The sequence below is a fragment of the Macaca nemestrina genome, chromosome 13 (assembly GCF_043159975.1).
Source record: "Macaca nemestrina isolate mMacNem1 chromosome 13, mMacNem.hap1, whole genome shotgun sequence".
Taxonomy (NCBI): domain Eukaryota; kingdom Metazoa; phylum Chordata; class Mammalia; order Primates; family Cercopithecidae; genus Macaca; species Macaca nemestrina.
The window spans coordinates 31,547,325-31,566,058 of record NC_092137.1 but is presented as its reverse complement, the minus strand read 5'-3'; positions in this window follow the sequence as shown (position 1 = coordinate 31,566,058).

Below are 18,734 nucleotides of genomic sequence, written 5' to 3'. Positions count from 1 at the left end.
AAGGCATCTCATTATAGTTTTTAAAAATAAGCTTATAAAGGTTTAATTCACACATAATAAAATACGCTAGTTTTAAGTGTACAGTTTGATGAGTTTTGAAAATGTATGTACCTATGGAACTACCACCATAACCCAGATGATATGGTTTGGCTGTGTCCCCACCCAAATCTCACCTTGAATCGAAGCTCCCACAATTCCCCTGTGTCATGGGAGGGACCTGGTGGGAGGTAATTGAATCATGGGGGCAGGTCTTTCCTGTGTATTCTCATGATAGTGAATAAGTCTCACCAGGTCTGATGGTTTTATAAAGGGGAGTTTCCCTGCACAAGCTCTGTTATTCTCTCTTGTCTGCAACCATGTAAGATGTGCCTTTCACCTTGTGTCATGATTGTTAGGCCTCCCCAGCTGTGGAACTGTGAGTCCATTAAGCCTCTTTTTCCTTGTAAATTACCCAGTCTCAGGTATGTCTTTATCAGTAGTGTGAAAACAGACTAACACATCAGATATGGAATATTTTCATCACTCTCTTACCCTTTGCCACTAAATAATGACCCCATCCTCATCTCAGCTTCAGAAAATCATTGATGTGTTTTTGTCACTCTTGATTAGTTTGTCTTTTCTGAAATTTCATATGAATAGGATCATACGATAAAAGCTTTATTTTCACTTAGCAAATAGCATAATGTTTTTGAGTTATGGCTATATTGTTGGGTATATTAATAGAGTTTTTTTACATGTGTAGTATTTCAATGACAAATTGTGATACCATAATATGTTGTTCATTCACTTGTTGATGGGTGTTTGAATTGTTTCCACATTTTGTCTGCTACAAATAAAGTTGCTACTGATATTTATGTAGAAGCCCTGTGTAAACACAGAAAGGAGGAAATAATTAAGTAATGAATTATGAAAATAAACAAAACTTAGGCTTAACAATACTAAAAATCAGTTATTTGAAGAGAAAAACTAGACAAACCTAGGCAAGACTGACTGTGGGAGAAGTAAAAGATATGTATATATATATATTTTTTATTATTATACTTTAAGTTCTAGGGTGCATGTGCACAACTTACAGGTTTGTTACATACGTATACATGTGCCATATTGGTTTGCTACACCCATCAACTCATCATTTACATTAGCTGTCTCTCCTAATGCTATTCTTCCCCCTGCCCCCTACCACGGGACAGGCCCTGGTGTATGATGTTCCCCACCCTGTGTCCATGTGTTCTTACTGTTCAACTCCTACCTATGAGTGAGAACATGTGGTGTTTGGTTTTCTGTTCTTGTGTTATTTTGCTGAGAATGATGGTTTCCCAGCTTCATCCATGTCCCTGCAAAGGACATGAACTCATCCTTTTTTATGGCTGCATAGTAATCTATGGTGTATATGTGCCACATTTTTTTTTAAAAATTTATTATTATTATCCTTTAAGTTGTAGGGTACATGTGCATAACGTGCAGGTTTGTTACATATGTATACTTGTGCCATGTTGGTGTGCTGCACCCATCAACTCGTCATTTACATCAGGTATAACTCCCAATGCAATCCCTCCCCGCTGCCCCCTCCCCATGATAGGCCCCGGTGTGTGATGTTCCCCTTCCCGAGTCCAAGTGATCTCATTGTGCAGTTCCCACCTATGAGTGAGAACATGCGGTGTTTGGTTTTCTGTTCTTGTGATAGTTTGCTGAGAATGATGGTTTCCAGCTGCATCCGTGTCCCTACAAAGGACACAAACTCATCCTTTTCTATGGTTGCATAGTATTCCATCGTGTATATGTGCCACATTTTCTTAATCCAATCTGTCACTGATGGACATTTGGGTTGATTCCAAGTCTTTGCTATTGTGAATAGTGCCGCAATAAACATACGTGTGCATGTGTCTTTATAGCAGCATGATTTATAATCCTTTGGGTATATACCCAGTAATGGGATGGCTGTGTCATATGGTACATCTAGTTCTAGATCCTTGAGGAATCGCCATACTGTTTTCCATAATGGTTGAACTAGTTTACAATCCCACCAACAGTGTAAAAATGTTCCTATTTCTCCACATCCTCTCCAGCACCTGTTGTTTCCTGACTTTTTAATGATCGCCATTCTAACTGGTGTGAGATGGTATCTCATTGTGGTTTTGATTTGCATTTCTCTGATGACCAGTGATGATGAGCATTTTTTCATGTGTCTGTTGGCTGTATGAATATCTTCTTTTGAGAAATGTCTGTTCATATCCTTTGCCCACTTTTTGATGGGGTTGTTTGTTTTTTTCTTGTAAATTTGTTTGAGTTCTTTGTAGGTTCTGGATAGTAGCCCTTTGTCAGATGAGTAGATTGCAAAAATTTTCTCCCATTCTGTAGGTTGCCTGTTCACTCTGATGGTAGTTTCTTTTGCTGTGCAGAAGCTCTTTAGTTTAATTAGATCCCATTTGTCAATTTTGGCTTTTGCTGCTGTTGCTTTTGGTGTTTTAGACATGAAGTCTTTGCCCATGCCTATGTCCTGAATGGTACTACCTAGGTTTTCCTCTAGGATTTTTATGGTATTAGGTCTAACATTTAAGTCTCTAATCCATCTTGAATTAATTTTCGTATAAGGAGTAAGGAAAGGATCCAGTTTCAGCTTTCTACTTATGGCTAGCCAATTTTCCCAGCACCATTTATTAAATAGGGAATCCTTTCCCCATTTCTTGTTTCTCTCAGGTTTGTCAAAGATCAGATGGCTGTAGATGCGTGGTATTATTTCTGAGGACTCTGTTCTGTTCCATTGGTCTATATCTCTGTTTTGGTACCAGTACCATGCTGTTTTGGTTACTGTAGCCTTGTAGTATAGTTTGAAGTCAGGTAGAGTGATGCCTCCAGCTTTGTTCTTTTGACTTAGGATTGTCTTGGAGATGCAGGCTCTTTTTTGGTTCCATATGAACTTTAAAGCAGTTTTTTCCAATTCTGTGAAGAAACTCATTGGTAGCTTGATGGGGATGGCATTGAATCTACAAATTACCTTGGGCAGTATGGCCATTTTCACGATATTGATTCTTCCTATCCATGAGCATGGAATGTTCTTCCATTTGTTTGTGTCCTCTTTTATTTCACTGAGCAGTGGTTTGTAGTTCTCCTTGAAGAGGTCCTTTACATCCCTTGTAAGTTGCATTCCTAGGTATTTTATTCTCTTTGAAGGAATTGTGAATGGAAGTTCATTCCTGATTTGGCTCTCTGTTTGTCTGTTACTGGTGTATAAGAATGCTTGTGATTTTTGCACATTAATTTTGTATCCTGAGACTTTGCTGAAGTTGCTTATCAGCTTAAGGAGATTTTGGGCTGAGGCAATGGGGTTTTCTAAATATACAAACATGTCATCTGCAAACAGGGACAATTTGACTTCTTCTTTTCCTAACTGAATACCCTTGATTTCTTTCTCTTGCCTAATTGCCCTAGCCAGAACTTCCAACACTATGTTGAATAGGAGTGGTGAGAGAGGGCATCCCTGTCTTCTGCCAGTTTTCAAAGGGAATTTTTCCAGTTTTTGCCCATTCAGTATGATATTGGCTGTGGGTTTGTCATAAATAGCTCTTATTATTTTGAGGTACGTTCCATCAATACCGAATTTATTGAGCGTTTTTAGCATGAAGGGCTATTGAATTTTATCAAAAGCCTTTTCTGCATCTATTGAGATAATCATGTGGTTCTTGTCTTTGGTTCTGTTTATATGCTGGATTATGTTTATTGATTTGCGAATGTTGAACCAGCCTTGCATCCCAGGGATGAAGCCCACTTGATCATGGTGGATAAGCTTTTTGATGTGTTGCTGAATACGGTTTGCCAGTATTTTATTGAGGATTATTGCATCGATGTTCATCAGGGATATTGGTCTAAAATTCTCTTTTTTTGTTGTGTCTCTGCCAGGCTTTGGTATCAGGATGATGTTGGCCTCATAAAATGAGTTAGGGAGGATTCCCTCTTTTTCTATTGATTGGAATAGTTTCAGAAGGAATGGTACCAGCTCCTCCTTGTACCTCTGTTAGAATTCAGCTGTGAATCCATCTGGTCCTGGACTTTTTTTGGTTGGTAGGTAATTAATTATTGCCTCAATTTCAGAGCCTGCTATTGGTCTATTCAGGGATTCAACTTCTTCCTGGTTTAGTCTTGGAAGAGTGTAAGTGTCCAGGAAATTATCCATTTCTTCTAGATTTTCCAGTTTATTTGCGTAGAGGTGTTTATAGTATTTTCTGATGGTAGTTTGTATTTCTGTGGGGTCGGTGGTGATATCCCCTTTATCATTTTTTATTGCGTCGATTTGATTCTTCTCTCTTTTCTTCTTTATTAGTCTTGCTAGTGGTCTGTCAATTTTGTTGATCTTTTCAAAAAACCAACTCCTGGATTCATCGATTTTTTGGAGGGTTTTTTGTGTCTCTATCTCCTTCAGTTCTGCTCTGATCTTAGTTATTTCTAGCCTTCTGCTAGCTTTCGAATGTGTTTGCTCTTGCTTCTCTAGTTCTTTTAATTGTGATGTTAGAGTGTCAATTTTAGATCTTTCCTGCTTTCTCTTGTGGGCATTTAGTGCTATAAATTTCCCTCTACACACTGCTTTAAATGTGTCCCAGAGATTCTGGTATGTTGTATCTTTGTTCTCATTGGTTTCAAAGAACATCTTTATTTCTGCCTTCATTTCGTTATGTACCCAGTAGTCATTCAGGAGCAGGTTGTTCAGTTTCCATGTAGTTGAGCGGTTTTGATTGAGTTTCTTAGTCCTGAGTTCTAGTTTGATTGCACTGTGGTCTGAGAGACAGTTTGTTATAATTTCTGTTCTTGTACATTTGCTGAGGAGTGCTTTACTTCCAATTACGTGGTCAATTTTGGAGTAAGTACGATGTGGTGCTGAGAAGAATGTATATTCTGTTGATTTGGGGTGGAGAGTTCTATAGATGTCTATTAGGTCTGCTTGCTGCAGAGATGAGTTCAATTCCTGGATATCCTTGTTAACTTTCTGTCTCGTTGGTCTGTCTAATGTTGACAGTGGAGTGTTGAAGTCTCCCATTATTATTGTATGGGAGTCTAAGTCTCTTTGTAAGTCTCTAAGGACTTGCTTGATGAATCTGGGTGCTCCTGTATTGGGTGCATATATATTTAGGATAGTTAGCTCTTCCTGTTGAATTGATCCCTTTACCATTATGTAATGGCCTTCTTTGTCTCTTTTGATCTTTGATGGTTTAAAGTCTGTTTTATCAGAGACTAGTATTGCAACCCCCGCTTTTTTTTGTTCTCCATTTGCTTGGTAAATCTTCCTCCATCCCTTTATTTTGAGCCTATGTATGTCTCTGCATGTGAGATGGGTCTCCTGAATACAGCAGACTGATGGGTCTTGACTCTTTATCCAGTTTGCCAGTCTGTGTCTTTTAATTGGACCATTTAGTCCATTTACATTTAAGGTTAAGGTTGTTATGTGTGAACTTGATCCTGCCATTATGATATTAACTGGTTATTTTGCTCATTAATTGATGCAGTTTCTTCCTAGCCTCAATGGTCTTTACATTTTGGCATGTTTTTGCAGTGGCTGGTACCGTTGTTCCTTTCCATGTTTAGTGCTTCCTTCAGGGTCTCTTGTAAGGCAGGCCTAGTGGTGACAAAATCTCTAAGCATTTGCTTATCTGTAAAGGATTTTATTTCTCCTTCACTTATGAAACTTAGTTTGTCTGGATATGAAATTCTGGGTTGAAAATTCTTTTCTTTAAGAATGTTGAATATTGGCCCCCACTCTCTTCTGGCTTGTAGAGTTTCTGCCGAGAGACCTGCCGTTAGTCTGATGGGCTTCCCTTTGTGGGTAACCCGACCTTTCTCTCTGGCTGCCCTTAAGATTTTTTCCTTCATTTCAACTTTGGTGAATCTGGCAATTATGTGTCTTGGAGTTGCTCTTCTCGAGGAGTATCTTTGTGGTGTCCTCTGTATTTCCTGGATTTGAATGTTGGCCTGCCCTACTAGGTTGGGGAAGTTCTCCTGGATGATATCCTGAAGAGTGTTTTCCAACTTAGTTCCATTTTCCCCCTCACTTTCAGGCACCCCAATCAGACGTAGATTTGGTCTTTTTACATAATCCCATACTTCTTGCAGGCTTTGTTCATTTCTTTTTCTTCTTTTTTCTTTTGGTTTCTCTTCTCGCTTCATTTCATTCATTTGATCCTCAATCGCAGATACTCTTTCTTCCAGTTGATCGAGTCGATTACTGAAGCTTGTGCATTTGTCACGTATTTCTTGTGTCATGGTTTTCATCTCTTTCATTTCGTTTATGACCTTCTCTGCATTAATTACTCTAGCCATCAATTCTTCCACTTTTTTTTCAAGAATTTTAGTTTCTTTGCGCTGGGTACGTAATTCCTCTTTTAGCTCTGAGAAATTTGATGGACTGAAGCCTTCTTCTCTCATCTCGTCAAAGTCATTCTCCGTCCAGCTTTGATCCGTTGCTGGCGATGAGCTGTGCTCCTTTGCCGGGGGAGATGTGCTCTTATTTTTTGAATTTCCAGCTTTTCTGCCCTGCTTTTTCCCCATCTTTGTGATTTTTTTTTTTTTTTTTTTTTTTTTTGAGACGGAGTCTCGCTCTGTCGCCCAGGCTGGAGTGCAGTGGCCGGATCTCAGCTCACTGCAAGCTCCGCCTCCCGGGTTCACGCCATTCTCCTGCCTCAGCCTCCCGAGTAGCTGGGACTACAGGCGCCTGCCACCTCGCCCGGCTAGTTTTTTGTATTTTTTAGTAGAGACGGGGTTTCACCATGTTAGCCAGGATGGTCTCGATCTCCTGACCTCGTGATCCACCCGTCTCGGCCTCCCGAAGTGCTGGGATTACAGGCTTGAGCCACCGCACCCGGCCCCCCATCTTTGTGGTTTTATCTGCCTCTGGTCTTTGATGATGGTGACGTACTGATGGGGTTTTGGTGTAGGTGTCCTTCCTGTTTGATAGTTTTCCTTCTAACAGTCAGGACCCTCAGCTGTAGGTCTGTTGGAGATTGCTTGAGGTCCACTCCAGACCCTGTTTGCCTGGGTATCAGCAGTAGAGGCTGCAGAAGATAGAATATTTCTGAACAGCCAGTGTACCTGTCTGATTCTTGCTTTGGAGGCTTCCTCTCAGGGGTGTACTCCACCCTGTGAGGTGTGGGGTGTCAGACTGCCTCTAGTGGGGGATGTCTCCCAGTTAGGCTACTCAGGGGTCAGGGACCCACTTGAGCAGGGAGTCTGTCCCTTCTCAGATCTCAACCTCCGTGTTGGGAGATCCACTGCTCTCTTCAAAGCTGTCAGACAGAGTCGTTTGCGTCTGCAGAGGTTTCTGCTTCGTTTGTTATTGTTTACTGTGCCCTGTCCCCATAGGTGGAGTCTACAGAGACAGGCAGGTTTCCTTGAGCTGCTGTGAGCTCCACCCAGTTCGAGCTTCCCAGCAGCTTTGTTTACCTACTTAAGCCTCAGCAATGGCGGGCGCCCCTCCCCCAGCCTCGCTGCTGCCTTGCCGGTAGATCACAGACTGCTGTGCTAGCAATGAGGGAGGCCCCGTGGGTGTGGGACCCTCCCGGCCAGGTGTGGGATATGATCTCCTGGTGTGCCTGTTTGCTTAAAGCACAGTATTGGGGTGGGAGTTACCCGATTTTCCAGGTGTTGTGTGTCTCAGTTCCCTGGCTAGGAAAAGGGATTCCCTTCCCCCTTGCGCGTCCAAGGTGAGGCGATGCCTCGCCCTGCTTCAGCTCTCGCTGGTCGGGCTGCAGCAGCTGACCAGCACCGAATGTCCGGCACTCCCCAGTGAGATGAACCCAGTACCTCAGTTGAAAATGCAGAAATCACCGGTCTTCTGTGTCGCTCGCGCTGGGAGTTGGAGACTGGAGCTGTTCCTATTTGGCCATCTTGCTCCGCCCTGCCACATTTTCTTAATCCAGTCTATCACTGATGGACATTTGGGCTGGTTCCAAGTCTTTGCTATTGTGGATAGTGCCACAGTAAACACATGTGTGCATGTGTCTTTATAGTAGCATGATTTATAATCCTTTGGGTATATACCCAGTAATGGGATCTCTGGGTCAAATGGTATTTCTAGTTCTAGATCCTTGAGGAATCACCACACTGTCCTCCACAATGGTTGAACTAATTTATACTCCCACCAAGGTGTAAAAGCATTCCTATTTCTCCACATCCTCTCCAGCATCTGTTGTTTCCTGACTTTTTAATGATCACTATTCTAACTGGTGTGAGATTGTATCTCATTGTGGTTTTGATTTGCGTTTCTCTGATGACTAGTGATGATGAGAATTTTTTCATGTGTTGGCTGCATAAATGTCTTCTTTTGAGAAGTGTCTGTTCATATCCTTTGCCCACTATTTGATGGGGTTGTTTTTTTCTTGTAAATTTGTTTAAGTTCTTTGTAGATTCTGGATATTAGCCCTTTGTCGGATGAGTAGATTGCAAAATACTTTTCCCATTCTCTAGGTTGCCAGTCCCCTCTGATGATAGTTTCTTTTGCTGTGTAGAAGCTCTTTAGTTTAATTAGATCCCCTATGTCTCTTTTAGCTTTTGTTGCCATTGCTTTTGGTGTTTCAGTCATGAAGTCTTTACCCATGCCTATGTCCTGAATGATATTGCCTAGGTTTTCTTCTAGGGATTTTATGGTGTTAGGTCTTATGTTTAAGTCTTTAATCCATCTTGAGTTAACTTTTGTATACAGTGTAAGGAAGGGATCCAGTTTCAGTTTTCTACATATTGCTAGCCAGTTTCCCCAGCACCATTTATTAAACAGGAAATTATTTCCCCATTGCTTGTTTTTGTCAGGTTTGTCAAAGATCAGATGGTTGTAGATTTGTGGCATTATTTCTGAGGCCTCTGTTCTGTTCCATTGGTCTATATATCTGTTTTGGTACCAGTACCATGCTGTTTTGGTTACTGTAGCCTTGCAGTATAGTTTGAAGTTAGGTAGCATAATACCTCCAGCTTTGTTCTTTCTGCTTAGGATTGTCTTGGCTATGCGGGCTCTTTTTTGTTTCCATATGAACTTTAAAGTAGTTTTTTCCCAGTTGTGTGAAGAAAGTCAGTGGTAGCTTGATGAAGATAGCATTGAATCTATTAAAAAGTATGACCATTTTCACGATATTGATTCTTCCTATCCATGAGCATAGAATGTTCTTCCATTTGCTTGTGTCCTCTTATTTCATTGAGCAGTGGTTTGTAGTTCTCCTTGAAGAGGTCCTTCACATCCCTTGTAAATTGGATTCCTAGGTATTTCATTCTTTTTGTAGTCATCGTGAATGGGAGTTCACTCATGATTTGGCTCTCTGTTTGTCTGTTATTGGTGTATAGGAATGCTTGTGATTTTTTCACGTTGGTTTTGTATATCCTGAGACTTTGCTGAAGTTGCTTATCAGCTTAAGGAGATTTTGGGCTGAGACAATGGGGATTTCTAAATATACAATCACGTCATCTGCAAACAGAGACAATTTGATTTCCTCTTTTGCTAACTGAATACCCTTTTTTTCTTTCTCTTGTGTGATTGCCCTAGCCAGAACTTCCAACACTATGTTAAATAGGAGTGATGAGAGAGGGCATTCCTGTCTTGTGCTGGTTTTCAAAGGGAATGCTTCCAGTTTTTGCCCATTCAGTATGATATTGGCTGTGGGTCCGCCATAAGTAGTTCTTGTTATTTTGAGATATGTTCCAACAATATCTAGTTTATTGAGAGTTTTTAGCATGAAGGGCTGTTGAATTTTGTCAAAGGACTTTTCTGCATGTATTGAGATAATCATGTGGTTTCTGTCATTGGCCTGTTTATGTGATGTATTATGATTATTGATTTGCATATGTTGAACCAGCCTTTCATCCCAGGGATGAAGCTGACTTGATCGTGGTGGATAAGCTTTTTGATGTGCTTCTGGATTTGGTATTTTATTGAGGATTTTTGCGTCGATGTTCATCAGGGATATTGGTCTAAAATTCTCTTTTTTTGTTGTGTCTCTGCCAGGCTTTGGTATCACGATGATGCCGGCCTCATAAAATGAATTAGGGAGGGTTCCTTCTTTTTCTATTGGTTGGAATAGTTTCAGCAGCAATAGTACCAGCTCCTCTTTGTACCTCTGGTAGAAGTTGGCTGTGAATGCGTCTGGTCCTGGACTTTTTTTGGTTGGTAGGCTATTAATTATTGCCTCAATTTCAGAATCTGTTATTGTTCTATTCAGAGATTCAACTTCTTCCTGGTTTAGTCTTGGGAGGGAGTATGTGTCCAGGAATTTATTGATTTCTTCTAGATTTTCTAGTTTATTTGCGTAGAGTTGTTTATAGTATTCTCTGATGGTAGTTTGTATTTCTGTGGAATCAGTGGTGATATCCCCATTATCATTTTTTATTGCAACTATTTGATTCTTCTCTCTTTTCTTCTTTATTAGTCTGGCTAGTGATCTATCTATTTTGCTAATTAAAAAAAAAAACAGCTCCTGGATTCATTGATTTTTTGAAGGGTTTTTCATGTCTCTATCTCCTTCAGTTTTGCTCTGATCTTAGTTATTTCTTGCCTTCTGCTAGTTTTTGAATTTGTTTGCTCTTGCTTCTCTAGTTCTTTTAATTGTGATGTTAGGGTGTCAATTTTAGATCTTCCTGCTTTCTCTTGTGGGCATTTAGTGCTATACATTTCCCTCTACACACTGCTTTAAATGTGTCCCAGAGATTCTGGTTCATTGTGTCTTGGTCTCATTGGTTTCAAAGGACATCTTTATTTCTGCCTTCGTTTCGTTATTTACCCCAGTGGTCATTTAGGAGCAGGTTGTTCAGTTTCCATATAGTTGTGGGTTTTGAGTGAGTTTCTTAATCCTGAGTTCTAATTTGATTGCACTGTGGTCTGACAGTTTGTTGTGATTTCTGTTCTTTTACATTTGCTTAGGAATGTTTTACTTCCAATTATGTGGTCAATTTTAGAATAAGTGCAATGTGGTGCTGAGAAGAATGTATACTGTGTTGATTTGGGGTAGAGAGTTCTGCAGATGTCTATTAGGTCCACTTGGTACAGAGCTGAGTTCAAGTACTGGATATCCTTGTTAACCTTCTGTCTCGTTGATCTGTCTAATATCGACTGTGTGGTGTTAAAGTCTCCCATTATTATTGTGTGGGAGTATAATTCTCTTTGTAGGTCTCTAAGGACTTGCTTTATGAATCTGGGTACTTCTATATTGGGTGCATATATATTTAGGATAGTTAGCTCTTCTTGTGGAATTGATCCCTTTACTGTTATGTAGTGGCCTTCTTTGTCTCTTTTGATCTTTGTTGGTTTAAAGTCTGTTTTATCAGAGACTAGGATTGCAACCCCTACTTTTTTTTTCTTTCCGTTTGCTTGGTAGATCTTCCTCCATCCTTTTATTTTGAGGCCATGTGAGTCTTTGTACATGAGATGGGTCTCCTGAATACAGCACACCAATGGGTCTTGACTCTTTATCCAATTTGCCAGTCTATGTCTTTTAATTGGGGCATTTAACCCATTTACATTTAAGGTTAACATTGTTATGTGTGAATTTGATCCTGTCATTATGATGTTAGCTGGTTATTTTGCCTGTTAATTGATGCAGATTCTTTATAGCATTGATGTTCTTTACAATTTGGCATGGTTTTGCAGTGGCTGGTACCGGTTGTTCTTTTCCATGTTTAGTGCTTCCTTCAGGAGCTCTTGTAAGGCAGGCCTGGTAGTGACAAAATGTCTCAGCATTTGTGTGTCTGTAAAGGATTTTTTTTCTCCTTCACTTATGAAACTTAGTTTGGCTGGATATGAGATTATGGGTTGGAAATTCTTTTCTTTAAGAAAGTTGAATATTGGCCCCCACTCTCTTCTGGCTTGTAGTGTTTCTGCTGAGAGATCCACTATTAGTCTGATGGGCTTCCCTTTATGGATAACCCAACCTTTCTCTCTGGCTGCCCTTAACATTTTTTTCTCTTCATTTCAACCATGGTGAATCTGACAATTATGTGTCTTGGGGTTGCTCTTCTTGAGGAATATCTTTGTGGTGTTCTCTGTATTTCATGGATTTGAGTGTTGCCCTGCCTTGCTAGGTTAGGGAAGTTCTCCTGGATAACATCCTGAAGAGTGTTGTCTAACTTGGTTCCATTCTCCCCATCACTTTCCAGCACATCAATCAAACATATATTTGGTCTTTTCACATAGTCCCATATTTCTTGGAGACTTTGTTCATTTCTTTTCACTCTTTTATTTTCTAATCCTGTCTTCTTGCTTTATTTCATTAATTTGATCTTCAATCACTGATATCCTTTCTTCCACTTGATCAAATAGGCTATTGAAGCTTGTGCATGTGTCACGAAGTTCTTGTACTGTGATTTTCAGCTTCATCAGGTCATTTAAGGTCTTCTCTACACGGTTTATTCTAGTTAGCCATGTCTAACCTTTTGTCAAGGTTTTTAGCTTCCTTGTGATAGGTTAGAATATGCTCCTTTAGCTTGGAGAAGTTTGTTATTACTGACCTTCTGAAGCCTACTTCTGTCAACTTGTCAAACTCAATCTCCATTCAGTTTTGTTCCCTAGGTGGTGAGGAGCTGCAATCCTTTGTAGGAGAAGAGGCTCTCTGATTTTTGGAATTTTCTGCTTTTCTGCCCTGGTTTCTCCCGATCTTTGTGGTTTTATCTACCTTTGGTCTTTGATGTTGGTGACCTACAGATGGGGTTTTGCTGTGGACATCCTTTTTGTTGATGTTTTGTTTGTTAGTTTTCTTTCTAACAGTCAGGCCCCTCAGCTGCAGGTCTGTTGGTTTGCTGGAGGTCCACTCTAGACCCTGTTTGCTTGAGTATCACCAGTGGAGGCTGTGGAACACCAAATATTGCTGCCCGATCCTTCCTCTGCATCATCCCAGAGGAGCACCCACCTGTTTGAGGTGTCTGTCGGTCCCTACTGGGGGGTATCTCCCAGGAAGGCTACACAGGGGTCAGGGGTCCTGCTTGAGAAGACAGTCTGTCTGTTCTCAGAGCTTGAACACCATGCTGAGAGAACCACTGCTCTCTTCAGAGCTGTCACACAGGGATGTTTAAGTCTGTAGAAGCTGTCTGCTGCCTTTTGTTCTGCTATGCCCTGTCTCCAGAGGTGGTATCTAGAGAGGCAATAGGCCTTGCTGTGCTGCAGTGGGCTCCACCCAGTTTCAGCTTCCCTTATGCTTTGTTTACACTGTGAGCTACTCAAGCCTCAGCAATGGCAGATGCCTCTCCTCCTGTCAAGCTGCAGCATCACAGGTTGATCTCAGACTGCTGTATTAGCAGTAAGCAAGGCTCCAAGGACGTGGGACCCACCGGGCCAGGCATGGGAGGGTATCTCCTGGTCTGCCGGTTGCTAAGACCATGGGAATAGCACAGTATTTGGTCAGGAGTGTACCGTTTCTCCAGTTACAGTCTGTAACAGCTCCCCTTGGCTAGGAAAGGGAAATCCCTCCTTGCTTGGCAATGCCCCACCTTGCTTCAGCTTGCCCTCCATGGGCTGCACCCACTGTCCAACCAGTCCCAGTGAGATGAACCAGGTACCTCAGTTGGAAATGCAGAAATCACCCAGCTTCTGCATCGATCTTGCTTGGAGCTGCAGACCGGAGCTGTTCCTGTTCGGCCATCCTGCAAAAATATGTATATTTTTTAACAATAAAAAGAGACATAGTTACAAATTAAAAAGTAATATGACAAATAACAAAAAAGCATTTAGGCCAATAAATATGAAAAATTTTAAATAAAAAAATCAAAATTGTCTCAAAAAGAAAGAAGATTTAAAAATGAATAATAGGGTCCGAGTGCAGTGGCTTACGCCTGTAATCCCAGAACTTTGGGAGGCTGATGTGGCAGATCATGAGGTCAGGTGTTCGAGATCAGCCTGGCCAATATGGTGAAACCCTGTCTCTACTAAAAATACAAAAATTAGCCGAGTGTGTTGGCACACTGCTGTAGTCCCAGCTAGTTGGGAGGCTGAGGCAGAAGAATAGCTTGAATCTGGGAGGTAGAGGTTGCTGTGAGCTGAGATCATGCCACTGCACTCCAGTCTGGGTGACAGAGTGAGACTCCGTCTCAAAAAAAAAAAAAAAAAAAAAGAATAGGATGGGAGCGGTGGCTCATGCCTGTAATCCTAGCACTCTGGGAGGCCAAGGCAGGTGGATCACTTGAGGTCAGGAGTTTAAAACCAGCCTGGCCAGCATGGTGAAACCCTATCTCTACTAAAAATACAAGCAAATTAGTCACACATGGTAGTGTGCACCTGTAATCCCAGCTACTTGGGAGGCTAAGGCAGGAGAATTGCTTGAACCCAGGAGACAGAGGTTGCAGTGAGTTGAGATCATGCCACTGCACTCCAACCTGGGCAACAAAGCAAGACTCTGTCTCAATAATAATGATAATAATAATAATAATAATAAGTAAAATAAAAATAAAAAATAAAAATGGTGTAGAGTAGGTATAAATGATGAAACTGAGGCCCAGAATGACTAATATAGTTACATTGTTTATAATGGCCAAAGCTGAAACACTGGCAATGACCATTATTTAAATGAATTGCTAGTTAAAATCTCTGCACCCAAAAGATATCATACCCAGAAGGATTTACAGGCAAGTTTTACTGAACTTTCAAGGGACAGATGATTTCTATCTTATGTAAATTGTTATACATGAAATACTACATAACTCATTTTATAATGCTGGAATAACCTTGATATTAAAATTGTAAATAGTCAGCTTATAGGTATAGGTGCAAAAATCTCAAGATGTTTGCCTACCATATATTTATAATACTATATGCAGTCAAAGTCTATTAATGTAATCCTTTACATTAACAGATTAATAGAAATGCTATATGATGGTGTTAAAACATACATAAAAGGCATTTGAAAAATTTTAATACAGATTAATGTCTAGAAAGAAACTCTTACTAAACTAGGAATGAAAGGAATTTTCTTAACTTGACAAATAATATCCTTTAAATACTACATCAAGCATCATATTTAATAGCTAAGACTCAGAAGTAAGAAAAGTGTGCTTGTCTTTACAATTTAGTATAGTATTAGTCATAGTAAATAAAATAGGACAAGAAAAGGTACAGGAATTGAAATAAAAAATACAAAATGATCTTTATTTTTAGGTGTATTTTTGTATACATAGAAAATTCAAAAATATTGAAAGCAAATAAGTGGAAATAAAAAATGAATTCATCAAATTTGTTGGTTAAAAGATTTACATACAAAAATTAATAACCTTTCCTTGCACTAGCAGCAATCAACATGTAGTAGAATTATATGCCATTCACAATGGCACGAAAACTGAAAAGGTATTTAGGAATAAATTTTATTAAACATGAAAAACATACAAGCCCTTTATAGAGAACATTACTAAACATATTGAAGATCAAATTATTCCTGAATAAATGGAGAAACATACTGTGGTTTTAGATGAGAAGACTCAATAATACAAATATGTCAAGTCTGTACATATCCCTTCATAAATTCAGTGCATTTCTGAGAAAAACCCCAGCAGGATATTTCGTGCGACTTTATGAGATGATCCTAAAATTCACAGGAAACACAAAAGGTCAATAAGAGCAAAGATAATTGTGAAGAGTCTAGAGGTATTTTCTAAGCAAAAATACAACTTATTTTGAAGGTATAGATCTTAAGATAAACATACTATTGACTTAGAAATAATGATGTTGCTGGAATAGAATACAGACACTGAAACAACAAATTCATGATGATGACGAGGAAGTCATCTCAAAATGGCAGCTCTTATAAGACATGGGGGAAAAATATGTACTACAGTATATTTTTCTGGGACAACTGACTAACTGTGCACTTGGGAAAAAGCTAGAATAATAACACTTCCCACAAAAATGTAAGTTACAGATAGATTAAATTCCTAAATGTGTGAAAGGTGATTTTTAGAAAAAACTATAGAATATAGTCTGCCAGTTGTGCTGGTGCGCACCTGTAATCCCAGTTACCTGGGAGGTGGAGGCAGTACGATCACTTGAGCACAGCAGTTTGAGACCAGCCTGGACAGCATAGTGAGACTCTGTCTCAAAAAATAAAAGAATATATTTGTGACTTGGAGATATGAAAGAAGATGGCTTACTAGGAGCAGCTAGTGTGTGGGCTCTCTTGGAGAAGAACGGAAGGGGTGAGTAAATACAGCAATCTCAACTAAAATATCCAGGTACAGGCATTGGAACTAATCAAGGAAACAAGTTCACCCATAGAGAAGGAAGAAAATCAAGGCAGGATGATGGCTTACCCGGGAGCAACGCGGAGCCAGGGCAACCTCCCCTACCTAGAGAAGTGGTGAGTAAATGTGCGACTCTGGGAACCCACACATCTCCCATGGATTTTTGCAGCCCTCGGTTCAGGAGATCCCCTCGTGAACCCACTCCACCAGGGCCTTCAGTCCGACACATGGAGCTACGTGGAGTCTCAGCAGAGCAACTGCTCAGCCTTAGAGACCTGGGAGCCTTAGAGACCTGGGCTTTGTGGGTTTCCCTGCAAAAGCAGCTGCCCTCTGGAAAAGTGGGAGGTTAGACTCCTCATGTACCGCTAGGAAAGGGACTGAATCCAGGGGGCTGAGCAGTGACAGTCTGCAGGCCCCACTTCCACGGCACCTCACAGGATTAAGACCCACTGGCTTGGAATTCCTGCCGGCCAGGAGTAGCAGTGTTGCACCTCTCTGAGACAGCACTCTCAGTGGGCGGGGCAGGAGGCCATCTTTGCTGTTTAGGCAACTTAGCTATTCCAGCCTTCAGGCTTTGGAGAGTCCAAGGTGAGCGGGAGGCGGAAGCAGTACCTCAGCACAGCACAACTGCTTTACGAAAACGTGGTCAGACTGCTTAGTTTAAACGGGTCCCTGATCTCCTTCCTTCTCACTAGGCGGAACCTCCCAACTGGGGCCTTCAGTCATCCCTCCCAGTGTTTTTTGGCCAACAGAGTTTTGAAACCTTCCTGGGACGGTGCTCCCAGAAGGAGGGACAGGCCATCATCCTTGCTGTTTGGGTGACTTAGCCATCCAGCCTTCAGGCCTCAGAGAGTCCAAGGCAACTGCGGGCAGAAGCAGTCCGTTAGCACAGCACAGTTGCTCTATGAAAATGTGGCCAGACTTTTTAAAGCAGGTCCCCATCCCATTCCTCCTCACTGGGCAGGAACTCCCATCCCAACCAGGGTCTCCAGCCACCTCCCATGACTGCGTTTGAGATGGCAACAGGTCCATATCTCCCTGGGATGGAGCTCCCAGATGGAGGGGCAGGCTGCTATTTTTACTGCTTTGCAGCCTTCACTGTTGTTACCTTCAGGTACTGGAAAGTCCAAGGTGACTAGGGACTGGAGTGGGGCCCCAGCATATTGCAGCAGCTCTATGGAAAAGTGGCCAGGCTGTTACATGGATGCCCATTCCCATATCTCCTCATCAAGCAGGTCCTCCAGGTCTGGGCCTCCAGCCACCTCTGACCAGAGCTATTGAGTCAGTAGCAGCATGGCAACTCCCTGGACAGAGCCCATAGGGGCACCTGAAAGTCTCTTTGCCACTGCCTCTGCAGTGGAACTGCCTCACTACCCTCAGACTAATGAAGAAGCAAATACCCTAAGTGCCTTATCCACACCTCCAACAAACTGCAGTCAACCCAAGGAGAGGAGGCAAGTCCATGCCCCGTGGGTCTCACCCCCACTGCTTGTCACCAGACAGGGAACTCTTAGCTTGGGCCCACAGCACAGACCCTCCATCCTGGCTGATTGCACTGAGCAGTTGCTGACCTGCATTTCCTTGGGGTGGAGCCCCCAGGAGACAAGCAAATGACCCTTGGCCACAACCATTACTAAGGTCGCTTCCTCTGCTGCCTCCAAGTTAGGGAAGGAACATGAACACTGAGATTGCCCCAGAGCTGCTGTGGGCAGCCCAGGAACACCAAGCTGCAACCTACAGCCAGCACTCAAGGGAGAGAGGAAACCACACTTTCAGAGCATTGAGAGGAAACATGGCTGCAACTGTGAGAAACACAGGTGGAGGTACACAACCAAGGAAGAGTCCACCAACGGACTCATACACCTAAGTGCCACCTACTGGATCCCATCACAAAGCTTCAACACCAAAAATACCTTGCTACCATACCCTCCTCTAAAGCCAAAGACGGAAAGTCAGCTTCAAATAAAGATCCTGCCCAAAGCCTCGGCCCTGAGAAAATAACCAGAAAAGAAGTCTGTTGACTGTACTCAATCTACATGCAGTTAAAAAGACACCCACACAGAGAGATGAGAAAGAACCAATGCAAGAACTATGGTAACTCAAATGGCCAGAGTATCATATGTCTTCCAAATGATTGCACCAGTTTTTCGATAAGAGTTCTTACCCAGACTGAACTGGCTGAAATGACAAATAGAATTTGGAATATGGATAGGAATGAAGATCATCGAGATTCAGGAAGATGGCAAAACCCAATTCAAGGAAACTAAGAATTACAATACAGCAATATAGGAGCTGAAGGACAAAATAGTCGATATAAAAAAGAATCTAATTAATCTGACAGAGCTGAATAACACAAGAATTTTTCAATGCAATCACAAGTACTAACAGTAGAATAAATCAAGTTGAGGAAAGAATCTCAGAACTTGAAGACTGGCTTACTGAAATAAGACAGCCACACAAATATAAAGAAAAAAGATTAAAAAGGAATGAACAAAACCTCCTAGAAGTATGGGATTATGTAAAGAGGCAAATCTATGAATCGCTGGCATCCCTGAAAG